General features: G+C 39.9%; 1 long non-coding RNA gene across 1 annotated transcript in view; it reads left to right on the forward strand.

The window, feature by feature from the left end:
* Positions 1-14,442, forward strand: part of LOC132078690 (uncharacterized) — a 74,750-nt gene extending 60,308 nt beyond the window's left edge. Inside the window, exons 2-3 of the long non-coding RNA XR_009419291.1 lie at positions 13,776-13,932; positions 14,339-14,442. This is a non-coding gene — a long non-coding RNA (uncharacterized LOC132078690). The remainder of the gene's footprint in view (positions 1-13,775; positions 13,933-14,338) is intronic.
* Positions 14,443-17,294: the final 2,852 nt, after the last annotated feature.

Genomic DNA, 17,294 nt, shown 5'->3' on the forward strand with positions numbered 1-17,294 from the left:
TTCTTAATGCCATTTTGATTGTGTAGAAAGAGTTCCAGAAAGATTTTTGGAGTTCAATCTATTCTTATGAAGCGAGCAAAGGAAAGGAATGACTAAAGTAAAATCTGTTATCAGGATCCCTGTGTACTGAGTAAACACAGAGACAGCATGTGTGTTTTTTGCATATTTTATTAATACATTAATTAGAATTACTTTAATAACTTCGATGAAGTTAGTGGAATAATTTGTTGCAAAGAAATTACCCGGTAAAGTACACTTTTTCCTTTAATTGTTTTTGTTTGCATATAGGCATAACTGCTAAATTCATTTGTTATCTCTATAGATAAATTATTCTATCAACAGGTTTTAGCCCTGCTATGTCTGCAGTTCAGAGAAGGATGGGATTAAAGGGAAAAGAAAAGAGAAGCTCCACTGTCACTGACTTTCAGTGTTGACTTGTCCATTATGATTTCAAAACCATTTCCTTTTTCCATTCTACTACTGCTTTCATAATCAACTCCTGAATTAAAGTTTGGGGGGTTCTGTGATTTTCAGGTGAATAGTAAATTAGGAGTGATGGCTAATCAGTTCTTGGAAAATTTATGGACGTAATGATGAAAATTTTTGAACAGTCATGTTGAGCTCAACTAAAATGTTAGGTTTACTTCACACAACAATGTGCTCAAGAATAATTTTTACAGTTATGCAATTTTGATTTTTATTTCTCTTGTTATACATGGAATAATTAATTTAATAAAATTAAATTATAATTATCTAAATGAAAATAGATTATATAAATTATATAAATGAAAATAATATACCCTAAATTATTAAGTTTTGAAACTTCAGTCTCTTAACATACTGCAAAAGTTTAACATGGAATTTAAATCCTATAAATAGCTGTTTCTTTTCTTAGTCTGGATAACAGACGTTAGTTTAAAATACAACAGAATACAAATTGTCAGCTTGGCCTTAGTCTTGACATCAAAAGGTATTAAAATGTTTCTAAGAAGGGAAATGAGAACTAAAGCATTATCTTAATCAGTTTTAAATCTTGACAAATGTAGGTGATATAAACTGGAATTTGAAAAATAAAGCCAGATGTTTGCCTATAGAAAGGTATCAATATAAAATAAAGGTCTTTACTCCTCCAGTAAATATAGAAAGAAGTAAGCCTGGAAAGATTGCTTGCTAAATTATTTTCTGTAAAATATTCTGTTAAAAGCCAAGGACAAAATTTTAAGTCTATTTTTAAAACTTTGGGGGATGTGTCGCAGACATTTCTCCACAGAAATCCTTTTCTTTCATATTTCTGTGTCTTCAGGAGCCAGAGGCCCCCGAAGAGAAGGTAAACAATTATTATCAGCTGCTGTGGAATGCAATAGGATTCACCTTGATTGGCTCATTTTCTATGTTCATAATTAAGGGCCAATCATCAGTGCAAGCCAGGGGACTGAGTCCCTGGACACAACAAAGTTGTGGGTTCTTTTCTATCTATTCTTAGCTTAGCTAGCAGCTCTGCAAACCTCTCTCTATATTCTTTTTAGTATAATTATAATGTATTATATCATATATTAATAAATTCAGCCTTCTGATCAAGATACAAGATTCACCGTCTCTCTCTCACCAGCAGCGACCCACTCAGGCCGCTGTAATAGGGATGTGTGTTTACGTAAAAAGAACTTGAATTTCTTGATGGAATTCTGACTTCCATTTGTATATCTGCACCCCTGTATACTCCTTTTTTGTTATTTATTTTGTATGCTATTTTAAATATATATTGTACTATTAAATTATGCAGTCCCTTCCTGTGACGGTGTTCACAGGGATTCTTGGATGAGGGAAGAGATGAGAATGTTGGCTCCATGTTTCAGAAGGCTTGACTTATTATTTTATGATATATATTACATTAAAAGGATACTAAAAGAAAGGATTTCATCAGAAGGCTGGCTAAGAATAGAAAAAAGAATGATAACAAATATTTGTGTCTTGGCTTTCTGTCCGAGCCAACTGACTGTGATTGGCCATTAATGACAAACATCCAACATGAGCCAATCCCAGATGCACCTGTTGCATTCCACAGCAGCAGATAATCAATGTTTACATTTTGTTCCTGGGGCCTCTCAGCTTCTCAGGAGGAAAAATCCTAAGGAAAGGATTTTCCATAAAATGTGTCTGCGACACCTCCCTGTTTCCTCAGAGCAGGTTTGCTGGGAGAGGGAGGCTCTGAGGGAATCCCTCCTGCAGTTGGAGTCACTCTGTGCAGCCAAGGCTTTGATTTATTGCAGTGACCACTGAGCTGCCATCCCCCTCCCTAAAACACGTCCTCAGGACTGTGCAGGGCTGACAGATTTCAGTGAGGAATTTCCATGCTGCTCTCTCTGCTCCACAAACACCTGCCCGGGTGAAATCTGTGTTTCAGCACAGCCCCCTCTCAGGAAGGGCAGCAGCTCTCCTCAAGCACAGCCTGGCAGATTTTCCTTTTTCACTCTGGGTCCAGTGATGGAAGAGCCTTGCAGTGTGTTGTGCACTTGTGCTGATAAATTATTTAATGGCAGAAAGGAGCTGACTACTTGAACTTTCCTCTTGACCTAAGCTGAAATACCAGCCTGGGTGAATTTGTGCGTAAGGCCATGTAAACTGAACTTCTTATCTTATATGCAAAGCCAGGATTTCCTAATGCTTGTCACTCTACCAGGGAGGCTTCCTGATCCCTTGCAAATATTTGTGCTTGTTTCTGCTGCTGCAGAAGTTCCAATATCCGTGTGCTCTGCAAATCCATAGCTCTTGTGGGAGCTGGGGGTGAAGTTGTCAACAGCTTGGCAACTGTGAAATTACTCAGAGTATGCTACAAATAGTAGAGGGTGTGATGATACCTGCAGCAATAAAGGCTGAGTGCAGACACGAGCAAAGACTCATAGGAGGGAGGCTGATTTTCAAAATATATTTCTAATTACTTGCATATATTATACATATAGATAGGAAGGTTCTTTTGATGATTGGCTTGTGTGTGGTTGGACAGATATTGCTTATTTCTGCTTTAGGGAGGAGAATGTGCTGCCAAAAAGCAGCAAAAGGAAAAGTGCTCCTGCCCAAATACAGTAAAGGCTGGCTGTTAATGAATCAGCACGTTGTAATTGTGCTAATATAAATGTTTAAATACCAACCCCCACTATCTTAAGTGATTGTGGAACTTCAAAAGGAGCAACAGGAAGCCAAAGTTCTCACTCATGTGTCAGGGGAACTCTCAATTTCAGGAGTACAGCAGAGGGAGTAGGTAAAATATGAGGCTGTGGCTTTGTGGGATGTCATCCATGTGCTTGTTTAACAATTTTATACAAAAAGTGGTTTTAATTAAAAATTATCTTCCTGTTTTTCTGAAAAGATTACTGTTATGGTAGAATTAGTATTAAACTGTTCTAGGTATAAATTATTACCTCTATTATTATTCTGATGTTTAAAAATTGCCAGACTGTTTTCTATCTGGGTTTTTAATGTCCCTTACTAGCAAGTGTATGTGATTAATGCTAAAATTTACTTAGGGACGAACTCATCCAGCCAGTCATTTCCAGGAGTAGTTATCATATTTTTTTGTATTGAAAACATATTAAAACTCTAAGAATTCAGAAGCATAAAGCAGGCACAAAGCAAAGCCTATTATGGTACTGTTTACCAACAGATTTATAATTAAAAAATAAATTAAGCATGAAATGGAACACTTTTCATTTTCTGCCAAAATGGTATGAAATATTTGATGTTAGTTTACAGATTATTCTGGAATAGCTTTGAAAGTGAATAATTCTGAAGGTTGTCATGGTATTTTAGTGGAACCTAAACATATCTGTTTTAAAACACCCATGTCGTTTTTCCTGCAGATAATCAGAATGCCCCAAGAAGGGGGAGAGGCTATTCCAGAACTCACTCTTCCAATCAGAATACTGATAATGCATAAAACAAATAATTTCATAAGAAATACAGAATACCAATATTCTCTGCCTCATAAATATCTGAAATTATAACAGCAATACAAAATTGTGGAATGCTTTTGAGTTGTTTGGGGGTTTTATTTAGTGGGAAAGCCACATATGAATGCTTCTAGTTCTGTGTGCCTACAGCTCTGAGTTCTGGACCTTCAGGAAAACAGTTTACCAAACCTGGGCATTGAAACTTTGCACAAGCCAAATTGTCCTGCCTGAGCAGAGCAACTTCTGGATCTCTGTTTCTCAGCATCCTCTTCAGCACCACATCATGCATTCCTGTCCTTCAACAGTTGCCTTATTTTTATCTTTTACACCTCTGAGAAGAGCTTTAATGAACATCCTTTGCAAGGCTGATGCTTAAGAGTTTGCTTTGTTGATTTGGGTTAAAACCCCTCAGTACCAGTGATGGGAGGCTTGGAGGGGACCATTCCACTCTCTCAGGCTGTAGAATCCCTCCCAAAGCTGGGGATCACAAACATTTCTGCTGTTGTGTGAATTCTCCATCCCCAGAACCAGCCAGGATCTCCATCCAGTGTAACTGCTCTGTGCATGCACCAGTGACCAGCACCCCACTGCCCTCAGGAGCTCCTGCAGCTCAGGTTCCTGCCGTCCCAAGGGTGGGATGCTCCCTGTTGTAAGCAGCAGCATCATTTTTATGTGATTAATGCCTGAGCTGATACAGAGAATGGGCTGCAGGAAGGGCGAGGGTCCCGAGTTTGGTACCTGGAAATCATCACCCATGGGCTGCAATTTGAAGAACTTCTTCCTTCTTATTTTTCAACAAAACTAACACATATGTTCCACACAGAGGAAGTCTGGCTGTTTTCCCTGTTTCTGCCATCTCCTGATTTTTTGTTTTCCAGCACTCATTCCAATTCAGGAAGATAATGAATATTCAAGATTTCATCTCCTGTTAAGCAGTAGGATTTTAAAAACCTATATGTTGTTTGTTTGTTTGTTTTTCCTCAACAGTTCCAAAAATGCATTAAATGTCCTCAGTTTTCTTAAGAAGGAATCTTTTCTAGAAGTTGGGCTACACCACCTGAGGATGTTGCTCAGCATTTACTCCTGCTATCTCCTGGCAAATGCTTTGTTCAGGGGCATTTTTCCCTATGTAAGTGTGTGTGTGTTCACCTCCAGAACTGGTGGAAATTTTCAAATCTGGTGTTTTGAATGCTGGTGGGTGACGCCAGCATTGCCCAGCTCAGTGTGAGCTGTTGGGGCAGCCTGACCCTGCTTGCCAAAGGCTCCTTGGGCACCTCTGGCAAGATGTGCTCTTCTCCTCCTCTGTGCTCCTTCCAGCTCTCTGCTGTAAGAAATTTAGCGCTAGCAGGACTTGCTGCAGCCCTTATTAATGCTGTTCTTTTTTGTCCTTTTTCCTTGGGTTCTAGTGTTTATTTTTATTCCTTTTTTCACTTTGATTGCAAGATCCTTGGCCTGGGAGCCTTTGTGCTGTGTTTGCCTGACACAACGGGGTCAGCTCCTTTCCAGCCTTGTGGTGACTCTGCTGTAGCCAGGCTGTGGTTAAATCAGATAATGGAACAGCTCTCTGTGCTCTTCCTTGGGGTCTCTGGGATTTAGTTATCTCCTTGTCAGGATTATTTAAGTTGGACTGGCCAGTTGTTGGAGCTTAGCAACTTCTTTTGTTAAATGTAGATTTACTGTGAGGATTCATTGCCAGAGCTGTCTCCCACAGAGATAGAACAGAAGGTTGTAAATCAAGCAGATTTTAGTGTAAATTATTCAGAGGTTTTTTTTCTCTTCATTGTGTAAGATTCCCTGCAGAATATCACAGCCCAATGAGGTACTGCTGATGATTTCTTGAGGTCCAGAACTATATGTAGCTCACATATATAATATATGTTCCTTTGAAATGAAATGAGAAGGAACATGTTGGACTTGGTCCTCTCTCTAAGGAGACGTGCATTAATGAATGATTAGCATGCAGTGGAAGCCTCATTGCTAAGCTAATAAAATCCAAATATTTTGAGAACTAAGACTATAATACAGCTTGGTGGTTCTGCATCATTGTCACTTTTTAGTGCGTTTAGCACTGTAAAACTTTACATGTGAGTAGTTGCTGGCTTCATAATTGAAATACTGACTTTGACTTATACACAAAAACATTTCTAGGATCTGTCTTGGATTTTCTGAAGATGAGGCTTGACTGGGAGAAGGTCCTGGTGTTTTGTTTGCATCTAAATTTCTAAAGTGCTATTGGCTGTAATTACTGAGTAGAAAGAAAAGGCAGTTTAAAAGTCATTGTTTCTTCAGCAGGAAAATGTCTCTGTGGCCAAAAACTAAACACAGCAGTTCACAATGCTTTGACTGCATGGTTTTGAGAAGATCAGAGTGACAAAAAAGAATGTGCTAAACAAAGATAGAAGTTGCTGCGTTCTCAATATAAAATGGAATTTTAAGTTGCATTTAAAAATATTCTATCTACCTCTTTTAGCAAGAAGAAAAAATTTTCTGTGGTAATATTTTAGAATATTCTTAGTTGATTGAGACATCTATATAGCTCTTCCAATTTGTCCTTCAGACAACCAAATTTGAATTGGATGCTCAGCAGTATTTAAGAACACAACTTAGAGTGTGTGCAGCAAAATTGTCTTGTCTGAGACAAACCTTTTCACCCCAGGAATACTGGATTTTAGCTGCAGGGGGAAAGGGTCAGGATTGGCATTGGGGTTAAAAAGTGGAAATTTGCTAAGGGGCAGTGAGGAGGTTTCTGGTGCTGGTTTTTCCTTCCAGCGTTCAGCAGAAGAGGCTGCAGTGAGTGGCTCTCAGCACTGAGTGTGTCCATCCCCAGCATCAGTCTTGGAGGAGAGAAAAGGCAAGGTGGAAAGATCCTTCCTGTGTACAAAGGGAAGGGGAAAAGGAGTGGTTCAGCACATGGTAGAAATCCTGCTGGAAGCTGCAGGCACAAAAATAAAATGTAGTTCCAGGTGGGAGAGGCAAGGAGAGCCACCAGACCTCACTTATTGAAAAGCACAAGCAGAGAGCCCCTTGGCCAGGGTGGGCTCCAGGTGTTGCAGCTGTGTGAGGTTTTATTTCGCACGTCACTGGGGCAGCCTTTATTCCCTGTCCTGCTGCCTCAGCCATCTCTGTTCCCTTCCCCTCCTCTCATCCCTCTTTTCAGTCAGTTCTTTTAGTTTTTCCTCTGGTCTTGCCAACTCCAGTGCTGCTGGAAGGTTCTCCTCTCTTGATATTCCTGCTCCCCAAGCCCTTGTTGTGTGTATTTAATGTTATTTTTCACCTCTATCCATGTTGCAGTGAGCTGCTCAGCTGTTCTTCAAATGACTTTGTTTCTGCTTCCTGGGACGTGCAATGTGTGTAGTTGGGTGCAGAATTTTAACTCAAAAATAGAACTATGAATCAATTAAGGAAGAGAAATTACGAAGTGGGAATCTCTGCCTCCATGCTAATTAAACCTGTGGAAAAGAGCCATATCTCAATCTGCAGCTACATTAAAAAAAATATTTTATTTCCTTCTCCCAGGGTTCTTATTGCTTTCTCTGACAAGGGGAGCACAGATTGTGCTGCTGTGTGGCAGTTAATTCTCCAGGTTGGTTTTTCCCAACCATTAACATAAATGGTGTGTTTACAGTTGGATTATTTCTTCAATTTGTGTTTCAGGTGGGGAGCTCCAAGTCATCTCCTAGGAAGGAGATTGGGACTCTCTGCCAGAAGGTGGGGGAAACATAAAAGTGCTTTTCTTGAAAAATGAAACCTAAATTTCTTATTTAAAAGCCAAAGAAGAGCACGGAAGTAAAAAAGTGATACAGAAAAATAACAACTAAGCACTTGATTGAGTCAGATGCAAATGTTTTCAATAAACATTTATCCCTTTAAATTATTTATTTCTTATTTTAGTCCAGAGGTATGCTTTGGGGATAGAGTGTTGAGCTAAATAATTTTAAACACAATTGCAAAGAGGGGAGCTGAACGTTTCCTTAATGAATGTGTGTGTGCTGCTGTTGCTGTGATTATGGGCACGGCGTGACTGGAATGGGAGTTACTCTTCCTCCTCTTCCTCCTCCTCCTCCTCCCCAGACCTGCAGCCTCAACTCATTTCCCAGTGTATTCAAGGCACCTGTTTTTCCTGTTAAGAATGCAAAGTGTTAGCTGAAATCAGGAATGTATGAAAAGCCGCCACCTAGCATGATTTTAATAATTCTGTAGTATTTATTACATTCTCTGTTGAATCACTTCTTGATATTGATGGCATAATTTGAAGTGACAGAAAGGAAGGAACATGACCTTTAATGTCATGACATGAGTTGTCACAAAAAAGGAAGGATGAGCTTAATTCAGCCAAATGGCTTCCCAGGAAGTCTTGATACATAATAAACTGAGATTTATCTTTGGCTGAGATTACACAGCTCAAGCTGTGATTTTTCTTTTAGATGAAACAAACTGACTGAAGAGAAGATGAAAATATTGTTCTAATTTTGATCTGCATATTGCATTACAGCAAATTAATTCTGGTTTATAACAGGGAACATGTAAAATGTGGCAGCTTGAAACAGAGAAGAGCTACATATAGTGATTGCTAAGGTGTTTTCCAGAACAGAATCCAATGTTCCTAGATAACAAAGTGGGTATATTGCTCTATAAGCTTTGTCATTAGACACAAATGTGCAATCAGCTGTCTAGAGGCACCACATTTCCCTTCTGCTGCTTAGAGTCCTCTTGTACTGATCAGTTTTTGTAGTAAATCCCAGAAGGAGCACAGATGTTTTCAGATGTTGTCACCAATGGTGTCCAGTTAGTTTATAACTTTGAGGTGTCACAATTTAGCATTTAAGGTGGGTGGCTTATGAGGTTTTTTTTTTGGATGAGGAAAAAGTCAAGGCATTTAAAAAAATAATTACATTCTATTTTCAGATACAAAAATCATTTGGGATTTGCTTCCAAAATATGTCTTCTATTTTTAATCAAGGTTGCACAGAAAGTCAGCATAATAGGTTTGGAAGAGAAGATATATTCTTCCAGATGAGATCATATGGCAACATCCTAAAAACTTGTTTTCAAAAGAAACATGTGTTGAATCAACTTTAAAATGTTATCTCTCTTGATCCTCTTGGCTCGGTTTGGTACAGGCTGCTTCAGCACTGGGTTCATGTGGAATTCAGAGAACAACAGGGAAAGGTACCAGCAGGCCATTGCACCAACCCTTTTATCTCTGATGTTGTTGAATTTTGGCCTGGGTGTCACCTGTCTCAGCCTGGGACAGTCAAATGTGAGCCTCTGCTGGTGCTTTCTGTGTGTGCTCTGTGCTGTGTGTGCTCTGTGTGTGCCTCTGCTGGTGCTTTCTGGATCTCAGCGTGCTCTGTGCTGGAGTGAAATCAGAGTGCATCCCTGACAGAGCCTCCCTCAGGTTTGTCATGTCAATGCGCTTCTGGAGTTAGCTGAGCCTCAAGGATTTTGGGAATTACTTGGTCAGCAGGGTTTTTGGCACAGTCTAGAAGGCCAATTTTGTTGTTGGGTTTCCTTTGATGGCCCTGAGCTGCTCTCACAGGCTGGGCAGCCTGGCCCCTGCTCACTGTCCTGCTGGCACTTCAGGGAGTTCATTAACCAGCAATTCCTGCAATTGGGTAACAAGTGGAGCCCATTTCAGCCTGACAAACTCTGGACAGACCCATGGTCTGCTCCAGGTCAGCCCCAGTGCTGTACCAAACTAGCAAAACCAATGGTGCTGTGAGAATTTATGAAAATTGTAATTATTGTAGTGGATAAACTGCCAAAAATATGTACAGGGGGCAGGGGACATCCCTTATCTGGACTGAGAGAGAGTGAAACACGGGCTGAAGTTTAATTTTCTGTGAACCTCATTTATAAAAGAGTAGTATCTATTTTGCCATGTGCTGTTCCCCAAAGAACAGCAACACAGGGAATACTGAGGCATCCATGTAAATAGAATTCTTTACTAATTGCTGGTTTTCTTTTCATTAAAAAATCCATTAAGAATAGAATGTAAGGTATCTTTATGGATGCACAGTTACCAAAAGAAAGTGCAAATAAAAAAATCTTCCAGGAAAGTGCTGTTTAAAAATAGAATACAATGTTCTTAGTATTAGAACTTAGGCAAAGAAATTATTTGGGGATTTGAAGAGAATTTCTAACTTAAACATTGCAGGATATTAATAAAATTTTTCAATTTATCAAGTACTGAATAATAGTATCATAAATTAGAATATGAATATAACTACTACCTATGTAAAAATAATGCAAAAGAATTAAAAGAAAAAGATGGCTTAAGGCAACAAGAAATGCTTCTAAATGACTCTGTGAAGCTTCTGGATCACAGTCAAAGAGCTTGAACACAGTTTGAAAGCATTTTTGCTGCACTAAGTGTGACTCCTTCTGTGAGTACCATGGTTTCAAAAGGCACTGGTGACTGAGAATCAGAAGAACTAGAATATATGGCTTTGTTTCAATAGTTTGTTACCTGCCATAGGAAATCATCCATCACACAGGGCCACAGGTCTTGAAATAGTCCCAGAATCAATTCATCCATCAATAGATTCACACCACAGCCCCTTATTTCAGGATGATCCATCATTTCCTTAAGCAGGTTATTGTTTTTTGAGGAGTTTATGCCATCAGATGGCTTTTTTTTATGTTTTTAATCCAATTATACCAGCACATTGATGAGAAAAGTAAATTGCCAGCTGAAATCCTGGCTAGTGTGTGTGTGCTACAGGAGCATGGCTGGATGCTGCTTGGATTTCTATATCATTTTAAGAACAGTGCCAAGAGCTAATGACTGTGATTTGATCCTGCATTAGCAGGGCCCTTGTTATTGAAAGGATTCATCATGCATAGAAATTATTTGTGCTCTAGCTGGAGGCCATATTCTGTGCTCTCAGCACTCAGTGTGGAACATGCTGTCTTCATTTCTACTCACTTACCCATGAAACAAATGACAGAAGGGAAGGGACAACTGCAGCCTATTTGTCATCTTCCCTCTGCACCTCCTCTCCCCCAGGATCAATAGAAGAAGGGAAGGAATAAAGAACAACCCTGCTAAATGCAAAACTAATGAGAAAGTGCCGAGTGTGAAGTGACCTTTTTGGTGGTCTGCTTTTAAAAAAGGCCCAAGCCACAAAGGCAGAGCAGTTTAACATCACTCTGCTTTCCAAGCTTGTTGTGGATCTGTTAGCACTGGCTATTAACAGGGGAATTCTAGCTCTGCTTCTGACAGCTGAGAAATCCTAGCACAGTTCCAATACCCTCCTGCTGTTGGAGGGGCAAAGCTCCCCATGAGAGGGCAGCTTCCACTGGCACATCCCTCTCACATTAAAGGGAATTCCCTCAGCATCACAGCCTGAGCCAAGGGCATCCCCTCTGCAGAAGCAGGGTAAGGAGCTCCTGCCGCACAAAAGCACCAGCACAGCCTGGCCATGGCACCTTGGCAGCTGAGGGACACATCAGAGTGGTCTTGGCCTGGGAACCTCCCCTGCTGGCAGTGCGCTTTTGGTGGATCCTGGGAAATATGAGAGATGAAATTTTAATATTTATTTCCTCCAGGGGACATCCAAAAGTTGTTTTAGTACAGCTGCAAGACCCAATTCATAAGGAAATAGTGTACTCAGAGTACAGGTCTCAACAGTTTCTCATTTATTTTTAGTGATGTGAAATAAGCTAGGAGCAAGAGCATGTGTATTTAAATGTAGCAAAGTTCCATTTAAGCAAGCTAAATTAAGCTGAGGTGTCAGCAAAACTTCTCTAGGCTGGATGAAAGGGCAGGTTAAGTAAGTAAACTTAATAAAAAATTGGCACCTTTTAAGTGGAGATGAAAAGTGACTCCATTAAGTCACCCAATAATTCATCATACCCTTGCATATCTGCATCACATTGCTGTTGCAATATTTGTTGTTGGACTTTAAAAAATTAAATGCTTAGACTTTAGAAAGGACTATAATCTTTTTCTTCCTTTAAATTAACCCCCACAAGGTAATAGAAACTCACATTTACAGTAATTCAGCAACAGAATACATTCTGCTTGTGTGTGTGAAGAGTTTTAAGTATGGCAGTTGCTGGTAGTACTTGGTGATTTTTAACACTTACTCCTGAATATCAGGAGAGTTTCTGTTTCAATTTAATTGACAGGCGAGCTTGTGTTTTAATTGAATCCAGTCATTCATGACTAGAAAATAAATGTGATCAGGCCAGATCGAAAAGAAAACAGGAGCTTTAGTCCACTGTGTATATCATGCATAAGGAAAATCTATGTTTTTTATGTAGTGTGTCTCCAAGTGACTTGGTGCCATTTCTCCTGTTCTCATTTTCTGTCTAATTACTTCCATACATTGAGTTTTGAAAAACTTTCCCTTAATCAAGCCCATATTTAGGTTTATTACTTGTGCTTACTTTCAGTAAGTTCACTTACTGCCAAAGCAAGCCCTTGCTCTTATCCTCTACCATGAGTAATTAGTTCTATCCAACTAAATGTTGTTACCACTTTATCACCGTTTGTTTTGTCCCTTAGAAATGTTTAGGTTCAAGCTTTCCCCTTGCTCCAGAAGCCAAACTTCTCTGGAGAGCTCTCTGTTAAACACTATGTATTCTCTGGGCCCTGAAATTTCTGCTTTGAGCCTCAAAATAATATCTGAGATCCCAAACAAGGAATAATGTTGGGAGAAAGTGGATTTGGACATTGCCTTTTGGCACCCATTGTAGACCATGGGTGTTGTTTGTGTTTTTGGGGTTATGCTCTATGTGCAGGAAAGAAATTCATCACAAATCAGATCTGACATTGCAGCAAGAAATGAGAGATTTTGGAGGTGGTGCTGCAGGTGCTTTGTACTGAACTGTAGTTAAAAAAAATCCAGTCTTTTCTCCCTAAATCTTGTTATCTCAGGAGAAGAAAAAGACCACAGCTGCTTATGAAGGAGCTTGAATAGCCCAGGAGACAATATTTCTTAAGATGTAAAGCAGGAGTGTCGATCCTGAGCTGTCCAATTCAAGCTGTCACTGTTTTTGTGGCTCCATTACAGCACTGGAGATTGAGGAGGGCTGTAAAGGGAACAAGCAGTGCCTTCGCAGATGTTTGCCAATCCTTCTGTTTAGGTGAGCAGCATGGGAGGAAACAAAAGCTGTTCTAAAAGTTTAATATTTGAGTCATGAAGGCTTTGCTGTAGCTTATCTGGGACTGGCAAAGCCTGCAAGGTGTGATAGAGCAGCACTGCTCTTTCCACACCAGCCTAATAAGATGAAAAGTCATGTCTTTCTTGCCACTTAGCTGAAAATCACTTTATCGAAATACATATCTGAGAATAGTTTGGTACTTCTCAAATTTTGAGAGGTTTGACTTTTTTTTTTTATTTTTAAATGTGTATATTTTTTCCAGCTGATTTTATTTCCTTGATTCTGTGCAGAGCTGAACTTCAGAGGAAAGAAGCATTTCTAAGTTAGCATCCATGATTTCTTCAACTTTGAACTGAAGTACTTGCTTGCCCCATTAAGCAAAGCTCCATGGAATTTGCATTTATTCAGTAACTTGTTAAACAGGGACTTGTTTTGCTGGAGGGGCTTAAGAGCTTCTCTTTCTAGAGGAGCAAAAGGACATTATCATCAGTAGGTTCTTTTTGCATCTTGTGAAAAATGAAAGATGCTGCTCAGAAAGGAAGGAGAGAGACTGATGTTTAAAGGATAAATCTATTTATGGAGGCACTTTTCACAAGCCAAATCTGCAAGCATTAGCACACAAACTCCTCCTGGGGATGGTCTAGAAATGGTACCAGGGATGTAAAAGTACAGAGCCAGAAATGCTGGATATTTGTTAAAACACACCCGTTTCTATTGCAGCTCCTTCTCTTCTCACAATAATTGTGATCAGAAATTGGAGGATGAGGGAATGGTCCAGTATTGTTCTTCTCCTGCTCACAAAGATTATGCCAGAGATTCACCATGAATCCAGCAAGAAAGTGGAATAAAGAAGTGTCAAGGCAGGAGGAAGTAAGAGGTAAGCAATGCTGAAACACCACACCATCCCTAAAATCCACCAAACACAGATTTACCCATGTTTTCTCTTCCAATCTTTGGTCTTTTGGGTTATTGAGTACAAAAACTTTTCAGAAAAAGAAACTTTACACTGTGTATTTGTGTAGCACCAGGGCACTGTGAATATTCCACTCCTGTTAGGAATTTTGGGGGCTATTGTGTTAAATACAGTGAATTGATAATTGCCATTACATCCTGCTGCTGAACTCAGGACATTTTAGGACAATGTCACGAGGTTTTCTTTGTAAAAAAGAAATGAAAAATGCTTGATAAGTCATAGGAGCAGCCCAGCTCCTCTTGGGCTGTTTGGGGTGGGCATCTCCTGGAGCTGCACAACAAAAGGAGCTGTTTCCATGTTCCTTTAACAGAGTTATGGCCTGGAGGTGCCATAAATCCTGCTGCTCCAGATGTGAGCCTGGGTAGGCAGTAAAGTCAGCCAAATGGAGTGCACCTCCTCCCCATGCAAAGCAGTGTCCTCTTGTAAGTCATTAAAGGAATTGTGATTTATCATCTGTTTGTACAAGCATTTATTGGGCCTTTCAAAAAGAATTATAATGGGGATGCTTGGAGCAGATTGATTTACATGGCACCACGAGTCTTGCAATGCCACAAGCTGTTCATTTCTTTGCTGTAATTCTTTGGACTGAAAAGTTCTCAAAGCCAACTTTAGTGCTTCTGAGTCCTGGAAGAGAGAGGAATATCCTAGAAATTCTAGCACATGATGGAATCTGGACACCTTGAAAATAAGGTCACTTTAGGTTTAATAACAACCAGTCTATGAGATGACTCACTTTTCAAAACCAGGTGTAGTAAATATTTTTATTGACAGAAATATTTTCATTGACAGATCTGCTTGGAGCCAGATTCACATTGTACCAATTATTTTTAGCTGTTGTGAGGGACTTTGCTACAAGAAAGACGTAGCAAAAATTGAAATTAAGTGCTGGCTATCTGAATGAAAGGCCAGCTATCTTGAGGCTCTGCTAAACACCCTCCATATTTCAAGTGCTGGTTTGTTGTTCCGAAGTGGAGCTGATGCAGTGCTGTGAGCAGAGAGGTGATTACAGCACAAGTAGGAGCCCTGGGACAGCTTTTATCTGGCAGTGCTGGGACAGCCTGGATTTCAGAGTGGACTGTGCAGGGGTGTCAGTGAGGCACCCAGGACATGAACTGAAAGGAAAAGCAATGAGTGAGGTCTGTGCTGCTGCAGTTCCATTGATTTCTGGCACTCTAGGTGTATTAAAGATAATTCAGATGTGGCTATCTCTGTGGCATTCTCTGCTTGTGTAGCAGCACACCAGATCCTGAATAGAATGGTAGCTTGTCATATGGAGATAATGGTTACTATTCAGCATATCTCCTCTATAAAGATATTCAGGCAGTGTCTCTCCCCTTATGAGATATTCATCTAATTCTTTCCTGAGGCTGTGAGTCATAGAACATCAGATTTGGGTTTAAAATTCAGAACCAACTGTGCTAATATCATATAGTGTCTTTCTGGCAAACACTGCAAATTCTCAGAACACACATCTGCAATTCTAAACGTGCTGGAGACTTGGGTTGCAAAGTTGAGTTTAGAAGGAAGCTGCCAATATCCACAAAAAAATAAGAATTACTGCATCAGAGGAGCCATCAGCCAGTTCCTGACTGATTGCCAGTCCTGCCTGAAGGTGGCCTAAAAGCCTTCATGCTCATCTTACCTGACAAGGCAATGTTGTTTTTCAGTTATATTCCAACAACTCTCAAAACAAGATTCTCTCCAAAGCCCTCATCCCACCAGGGCATCATGAAGATTTTACATGACACATTTTACCAGATGTAATCTCTGTGGTGAAAATTAATCCTCCTGGATTAGATGTTTGTGTTCTGCTCCAGAGCTGTTCAGATGAAGTATCTAGGGAAGATACTCAAAAATTAATGATCCACTGGTTTTAGTACTGCAGTTCTCTGTTAAAATTGTATTTATTGAGCACACAGGAAAAAAAAAGGAGGCAGGAGATGCCCATGTCCCTCATCTGGACAGCAAAATTGCAGCACTTGTGTAGACATGGTGGAATTGTAGCAGGTTTTTGGAGCTCTGCCCCTGAAGCACCTAGAGAGACAACAGGTTCATGTCCTTGTTACCTGGGCTGTTGCACTCTGTGAAAATAATTAAATATTCATCAAAGGATGTGTAGGTGGGATCAAAAATATTCTAGGGAAAGCACTAGGTATTTTCACCAAATGTGGCACTATTGTGAAACACAATTCAGTGACTGAGAAACAACAACTGAGAGCCAGGCTCCTAATAACCAGGAATTCCAATAAAATCATGCCACACTCTGGAAGGCTTCAATTTCCTGCACTGACCAGAAGGTGAAGGCCATGGCCTGACCCTGGAGCAGCATTTTGGCTGCTGGAATAACTCTGGCTCTGCAGTGACCTGTGCTGTCCCTACCTCTGGAGCAGGTTGGTGTCAGCTGTAATGTGGATCGAGCTGATGCAAATGTATCTCCATATCCCTGCACATTATATGTATGATGTGCTTAAATTGGGGCTTTGTTCATGCTGCAATTTAAATGAGTGCTTTTTTTTTTCAAGTTCTAATTTTATTGATGCAGAGAAAATACACACAGCTATGTCATAACAACAGGATAACCATATGCCACTCAATCATCTAATTTACATTACGAAAACAGAATCAGGGCTTTCTGAAAACTGTCATTTTGGGATGCCTCAGCTCACAGCTAAGTCATTCTTATCACATAGTAAAGTTCCCCAGCCTGGAGTATTTCATCAATGACACTTCAACTGAAGAATTTTTAAAATATGCTGATTTGTTTGAAGAGGAAAAACTTGTTTTAAAATATCTGCAAAAAGAAGGTTTGAGGAAGTTTTAAAATTTGTATTTTAAATACCATTGGTAATTGTCCTCAGAATCTGTTTTATAGATGGGTGGGGCATGTGAATGTCTAGAAATATGTAAATATGTGTTTATGCAAATACTTATAGAGATATTACATCATAGAATGCATCAAAATAGAATTATTATGGGGTTTTGGTCAAGATCCACTGACCCATCTCTGGCTTTCTCATATCTAAAACAGATTCACCATGAATGGATCCATTCATTGTTTATGTCCAGCCCAAGGGACTGCTTGGTCCTTTTTCAGTGCTTTGAGGTGCAATTAGGGTCTGTTCAGCCCATGAAATGAGCAGCTCCTCAGCTGCTGCCTCCCAAGGAGAGTGGGGAGATATTTCCTATCAGCTGGTTCTCTGTAGGACCAAGGAAAAATCCCTTCTTCTTCCAAAGCAAACTGCAGATATTTATTAGTTGTTTGTACT

Source organism: Ammospiza nelsoni, chromosome 12, assembly GCF_027579445.1.
Source record: "Ammospiza nelsoni isolate bAmmNel1 chromosome 12, bAmmNel1.pri, whole genome shotgun sequence".
Lineage (NCBI taxonomy): Eukaryota > Metazoa > Chordata > Aves > Passeriformes > Passerellidae > Ammospiza > Ammospiza nelsoni.